The sequence below is a fragment of the Peromyscus eremicus genome, chromosome 2 (genome assembly GCF_949786415.1).
Source record: "Peromyscus eremicus chromosome 2, PerEre_H2_v1, whole genome shotgun sequence".
In the NCBI taxonomy this organism is placed as follows: Eukaryota; Metazoa; Chordata; class Mammalia; order Rodentia; family Cricetidae; genus Peromyscus; species Peromyscus eremicus.
The window spans coordinates 15583244-15590462 of record NC_081417.1 but is presented as its reverse complement, the minus strand read 5'-3'; the positions used below and the strand labels follow the sequence as shown (position 1 = coordinate 15590462).

General features: G+C 43.6%; 1 long non-coding RNA gene across 2 annotated transcripts in view; it reads right to left on the bottom strand.

Moving 5' to 3' along the window:
- Positions 1 to 309: 309 nt before the first annotated feature.
- The window catches only part of LOC131903346 (uncharacterized), a 71581-nt gene continuing 64671 nt past the window's right edge, over positions 310 to 7219 (bottom strand). For both annotated transcript variants that reach the window (XR_009377501.1, XR_009377502.1), the window contains exon 2: positions 310 to 862. This is a non-coding gene — a long non-coding RNA (uncharacterized LOC131903346). The remainder of the gene's footprint in view (positions 863 to 7219) is intronic.

Here is a 7219-nt window from a genome sequence, read left to right as displayed (position 1 = left end):
GGTGAGGGCATGTTCTACCCAATCTGCTAATTCAAGCCAGTTCCTTCCAGAAATATCCTTGCAAACACACTCAAAAGTAATGTTCACCGCTGATCAGCCCAGTCAAGTTGACACACAAAACCGACCATCATGGAGCAGTTATTGACTTCATTCCTCATCTTAAAATAGAAATCAGATGAGCAGCTCTCTTAGGACTGTTGTGAATGCTAAAGAAGAGATTGCATATGGAATACTCAGAACAATGTCCGGACACACATAGTATATGTCATTCTGTCACTGAATACAGAGAGTGAGACCATGACAAGTGGATCAGAAGGCCAAAGCTATGACAAATAATTTATTGCTGGCTACTAGCCTTTCTTAAGGCAGTAAAAAAGACTTCTATATCACCCAAAAGGCACCATGCAAGAAAATAAAGGAGAGCAAAGATGTCTTTCAGGCCACAGTAAATATTTTATCAATTGCAATTACATATGTATAATCCTATTTTTGTTTCCTTTTGTAGCTTGCAAGTCACGGAACAATAATTTTGCTATCAGAGAGGGTTGTGTGAATCTGCAGCCTCCAAATCCAGAAGTTTAGGGGGCAGTGCTTCCGCCGGTGTGTTCTCATCCTCAGAAGGCTTAGTCAGGGCAGAACTACCCACATTGTTGGCACCTGACGGTTTGAGCAGCAGGTACTTAGCTGTGAGTGACAGCGATGGAGAAGGCTGGGTGGAGAAGGTCACTTTGCAGGGTGGGCATGAGTAAAGCATGCACTAGCCAGCTGCACTGCACACATGCAGGTGTTGCACACCACTGCAGCTGTGCCATATCCTTGGCAGCGTTTCCAGATGTTCTGAACTTGGACATCCCCCGAGGGCCTGTTAAAAAACCCAAGGAAATTTTTTTTAAAAAAATTTAAAATATCAAATACTTTATAACTTGAAGTGCTACTGTTTAGCAGACATAATTTAAAATGAAAACCAAAGGTCTTTTCCCTTCAATGTGACAGGCTCTAAAGAAACTTTAAAGCAAAAAAATATAAAGCAAACCCAAGTAAAAATCTAAAAGAAAAAGGAGACAATGAAAACACCAATTGGAAGGTGAAGGGAAAGGAGAAAACTTTGAAGGAACAACAGTGAGATTTTTAAATGCCCTTACTTGGAAGGAAGTTGTTTGAAACCCTTTGTTACGTCTTTCTGTGATAAGAATTTTATAGTGCACCTACTAGGTTCCTAGCATTATGCTTGGAGATCTTGAAGAACCAACCTTGCAGAGCAGACAGTAGACAGGCAGTTATAAAAGAGAAAGAAATTTTGTATTGAGGAAAGTGAAAACTGACTGATTTTTGAGACTTGAGGAGAGTGTGTGTCTCCGTGCCATCAATGGAGGAGGAAGATTAGCCTGTGAAAGTAGGAGGTCATGAAGCACAGGAGAACGGACCTCCCGGACCAGGTGTGATCCCTCTTTACCACCAGGACCTGGAGAAAGTCAGTCCTCTCTACACTCCCATTCCTCCATCCTTGAAGAATGGCCATGGGCTGTGTAAGTGATTCATCGCCTCCTCTCGTTCTTCACACTTCACCTCCAATGTGTGTCGTCAGTGGCTACTGGTGCCACCTTCAAAGCACACACTCAGGTTCTGTCCTCCTCTGACTCTTCGCCGTCTGTCATTGCATGGCCAGGGACTACATCACTTCTCATCAAGCCTCCTTCTGCCTTCCACCCTCAGTCTGAAATGTTTCCCTTCTGGCCCTTTACATTTGCCGGCCTCTATGCCAGACCACCGGAATGTCAGACCAGAAGACAAAAGGTTTCATTTCACTCACCACCATCTCACCAGCACTTACCCTGGACCTGGTACACAGCAGACACCCAGAAGTCCGGGAACAGCTACAGTAGCTGATAGAAAGTACCACATGCAGAACACTTATCTGAACAGTCACTCAATTATTTAAACCTCACAATAACTCAATGGTAGAACCTAATCCTATCATCTTTATTTTGTAGACAGAAAAACAAACACAAAAAGATTAAGTAAGCTGTCCATCAGCACACTGGAGAACTCTGAGTCCCAGCACCCTAGCCACACAGTACATCGGCTTAACCCCTCCTGCCAACCGCCTCTCAGCCAGTCAGCCAGCCAGGGCCAGAGACCCCAGGGAGGCTACTCCTTTCTCATCCTTTATCTTCCTCACATGCCTTCCTGAGAGAAGGTCCTATGGATTCTTCTCCCCCTCCACCCCTGAGAACCATTGAACTCAATCTAATTAAACTGATTTCCCGCTTAGCATTCTAAAATCTGCTTTTAGCAAGAGCCACTTAAAACACAAAGCGGTTTTTTTTGGGGGGTGCTCTTTTTTTTTATTGCAACCTGAATCCATGACCATCTCCTTTTCACGCCCCAAAAGACATCCTCACACAAGTTCACTCTAGAACTCACCCCAGTTGCAAGAAATAGGGAAACTAATTGCTTCTGCAAGAAAGAGTAACAAAAACTCAAGCGTTTTTGCATCTGTTGACGCTTTCCAAAAATATAGGGGAAAACGGTATCAAAGGCCTCCAAGTCTAATTTCACTTTTAATTCTCTGCTGGCTGCAAGGGTGCAGGCTGATCTGGAAAGGGGCACAGCACCTGCAGAATCCCAAACACAGAATCTGCAGCTGACACAACCGTTAGGCAGCGTGAAATTCACTCCAAAGCTGCAGCTTTCATCCCTGAACTGTTCTGATTTTCCAGCATGTGAGCACTCATTTTCCAGCTCTGGGACATCAATAAGTCAGGCTGAGGATAATCTCCAGGTCATTAATTAAACTCTGTGTACAGGCATGCACACGATAGCATCACACATAGCATACGGAGCCGTAAACACTACGTGCAACCAGCAACTATAAATCATGAGCATATAATCCCCTTGAGTTTCATAAACCATAAAAATGAAACTCAAGTGGTTTGTGTAGTCATTTGAATCCCAGAAGAAAACACAGCACTGTGATTCAAAAGTTGCTTATTGTTTATTTTTAAATAATGGATGGATCCTACTTCTCAATTCACGAGTGCCCGCCTCCCAGTGGGGCTGTCCATCTCCACACTGCAGTCCTCTGTCAGCCAGCCCCCTGCAAAGCTTTCCCCCCAACAAGAAAAGGCCCCCTTGCCAGGGACAGAAGCACGGGTGTGCTGGGGCTGCTTCTCAGCTCGTGAGCAAATTGCAATCATTCAATGTAATTCTCATGAACAGTGGATGAGTTTTTAACATGTAATGAAGCATATTTAACAGTCCTTCTCATGTACTATAACCTTCTTACAGATTCCAAAAGAGAAGGATGGTTAATTGGGCACTAGTATTTTTGTTGAAGTGCTGGTTTTTATTGTCACTATGCTGCCCATGCTGACCCTGAACCAAATTTGTAGCCCAAGCTTGTCTTTGCTCTCACTGGTGAGTTAGTTCATCTACCCTGTTGCTGCTGATGCTATTGCTGCTGCATTACTTTGCTGATATGAGAACTCAGCTTCTTGAAGCTTCCCATATGATCTGAAGAGCAAAAGCTCTCCAAGAATCCTCTACGTCTTCCATTATTGGGAGCACAGCAGGAAGGCCCTTGTGCCCACAGATCTCCAGGGAGACCAGGAATGTTAAGCACGGAGGAGGATCGTCTTTCCAATGGAAAAGACGGGTGAAACTTGTTCTTCCATCCAGAAAGCTGGGGATTGGAAGTGATTAATAGCTCGGTGACTTGCTTTGTCTATTGGTCCAGGCAATATCAAGCTCCTACAACTAGAACTGGAGGTGGCTAGTAATCTAAAGGACTCTTACAGACAGGGGTTCCTCAAGCTTCCACACCAGGCCCAAATGACCCCTACAATAGCTGTGTGGCTGAGACCAGACCACATCCTTCCTTGGGCCTTCAGCTAGCACAGGCAGCCTATCTCTAGAAGCCATCTTCTTGGAAGCAACGACGTGTACCATGAGTTGCGTTTCAATGTAATTATGTTTCTTGTGCACAGTGATTGTATTTCATCAGGAAACTTTTTCCCAAATTGTACTGGGTTTAAATATGCTGGCAATAAACCGCCTGGCATGAGACTCCCAGAAGTCTTGATCCAGGCTGACGAAGTCAATCTGAACTGAGTTTTCTTTCTCACCTCTTTTTGGTTCACTTCCCTGCCTGTCCTGACCACCTGCAGAGTTCCCTTCATTCAGTGCCAGACTGGGTGTGGCTGCTGAGACATCCAACTGCATGGAGCAGGTACCAGGTTCTCAGCCTCTTCAGTGTGAGGTGGCCATCAGGAGACTATTCAGGCCATGCTGTGTAAGTCAATGTAATAAACTCCTTCTAATAGATAGTGATCCTATTAATATCATTCCTCTAGAGAGCCTGAATACACCAAGGAAGGAGGTACCAAAAAGTTGTCAGGCTCTGGATAGGGAAATTAGGATAAGAATGGAGAGCAAGGTTCAGGAAAAAATTCCATTACATTTAGTAGATGATTAGATGTGAAAGGTCAAGAACATGTGTCTTTATTGGGGTTATTGAGACAAGATGTTATATAGCTCAGGTCAGCCTCAAACTTGCTGTGTAGCTGAGGATGACCTTGAACTCTTGATCACCCTGCCTTATTTACCCAAATGCTCACTTTACAGGTGTCTACCACCTTGCCTTGTTGAAAAATTTTAATAGATCAAAAATTTTGTTAAAATTGGCTAAAATTATATTGTCTCATTGACTGAGACCTAGAGATTGGAGAGATGAAGATGTTTAATGGGCTGACTTCTGATCTGAATGAATAGAATGAGCCTCAGTTTATAGGAAGAACAGCTCACAGCATTCACTAGGCTGATACCTTAGCAAGCTTTTGGATGCCCCCATCTACGGTTTCCCATCTTTAAAGGGCCCTTATTATTATAAAATAAATAACAAGACGGGACCTAAAAAAGAAAAACAATTCAATTGTATACATACTCAAATGGGAAGAGGCAAATGAAATTTCCACCTAATGAATTTAACATCCTTCTTTGAGGGAAGGAATCACCTGGTATAAACATCAGAGGGGTGTCTTTTAAGGGCCCTGTGTGACTTTAAAAGAGGGGAAACATGTCCCTTAGCCAACTTCTCCCTGCTGTTTTGTGCCTTTGGGCCAAGACTAACTTTGGCCTCTTGCCTGGCAAAACAGACTGACCAGACAAAGTCGAGAGCTTAGAGAATTCACATGCGCCGAAGTAACCCACAGTGCTTTCTAGTTTCCTCATAAATAACATGCATTATTATACCATTATGTCTACTAGACCTTTGCATTGGAAGTTTGGCTTGAGCTAACAGAAGTTGTACTATAAATGCACATTGGTAGTGAGCCCAGGTGCTTTAGAGAATCGTGCTAGAGCAGAAGGAAAATCCTCCAGGAGACACCTTCCTGCATGTTGCCATCCTCCCCAACACAAAGGAGAAAACTGAGTCCCAGGATGCAGGCTTTCACCCACACGTGTACACTGACTTGCAGGCAGTACTAGTTCAATGAGTAGTCTCGGAATACAGAAGGCTATACACTGTCAAAAAGCTATGAAAAAAAAAAGGCAGGATTGTTCAACAATTAAACCAGTACTGTTTCATTCCTGGACTTCCTTGGGGGAAAATTAGTTCTCAGACAATCAAGAAATAATTTTAGATGGGTGGGCTACCCGCTGACTGATGATAGAGATTTCCACACAACTCAAGTCATAAAACTCCAGGAAATGAAATAAAAAAGCAAGGTAAATCACTGTTGGTTTATTTATGTTATTCATACTATGCTAATTGTAAAACTCAATCTAAAGATGATACTCTCAGCAGGGCTACAAAGGCCCAATCACAGCCTTCCCTGCTGCTCCCAAGGCCAATGAGCTGGTCATACAGCCCCTCCAGCCATCCACCAGAGCAGAACAAAAGGCTGCTCCCCATATCTACCCCAGCTCCTGGGTTAACAGCACCACTCTTCACCAGACTTGGGACTTTAAACAAGCCTAGGAGAGTGTGCACCTAATAGTTCTTTCCCAACAATTACAAACGAGAGGCACAGAACGTTATTCCGGAAAAGAATCACTGCTTTCTAATGCGTGCTGGCCAAGCACTCACTCTACCACTGAACTATACACTCAGTTTTTTCACATTTGTTTGCATGCGTGTGTGTGTGTGTGTGTGTGTGTGTGTGTGTGTGTGTGTGTGTACACACGTAGGAATTGTCTCTTTCTGCTTTGTGGGTACTGAAGATAGAACTTGGGTCGTTAGGTTGGTGAAAAGCACCTTTGCCTACTGAACTATCTCATCAGCACTTTCTTCCCCAGGCTCAGGAATCATTGTGGAAATGGGGGGGAAAGGTTGCAAGAGGCAGAGGCCATAAATGACTACAAAGAAATCATGTTTTCTGGACATAGCAGGACAGTTACACATGTGACAGCATGCACAAGAGCTATACAAACTCAAGCAAGACAAAGTCTCAGCATGGTGAGAAGGTGGACAAGAAGTCCCACCCTTAGCTCAGCAGCTACTAGCAATTGATGCCTGCTGGCAGAAGGAGAGCCATTCTTTTCAAAGGTGTGCCCCCTGGTATACAGGTCATGCTCCAATGGAAGACCACACATCCAAAAGTATATGAGAAGCACACAATATACTTAGTGGTGAGGCATGTGTGTACATCTCCAAAATACATTGTTACTCCCAAATATAAATCACAGAGTACTTCTATCAGCTGTGAAGAAACATTATCAAGTACCATCTTCACAAGCCCTTGGTCCGCAAAAAGTCAGGCCTTCAGGGAGAGGCTCCCTGCCTCATTAGTTGAAACATTAGAGATCTGCTTACTTTTTACTGAAAAGTATGGAAAGAACACCACTCTTGACTTGGAGAACCCAAATTTAAACAGAAATCATTCCAAAGCCAGATACAATTCTATTATCTAGCAGAGCTCAGCAGGATAGCACTAAGTCAATACAGCCAAGGGCAACCCTGACAGCTCGGACTGTGGAAGAGATCTAGCACTCCTTGGTTGAAATGCCTACTAAGATGTATGTTTTCCAGTCTCCACCCTGAGGTAGACACTGTAGGGTTTGTTTCAGCAGTGTGGTGACATTTACACAGTCAGAACAGCATCACTGCTGAATGCAATAAAAATGACCTTGCTTTTAATTATTTGTACCTATGGCAATTACAGATTTCTGGCTTTTACAAACCACTTTCTGTCTCAGTGGGACTATCCATCTACTTCTT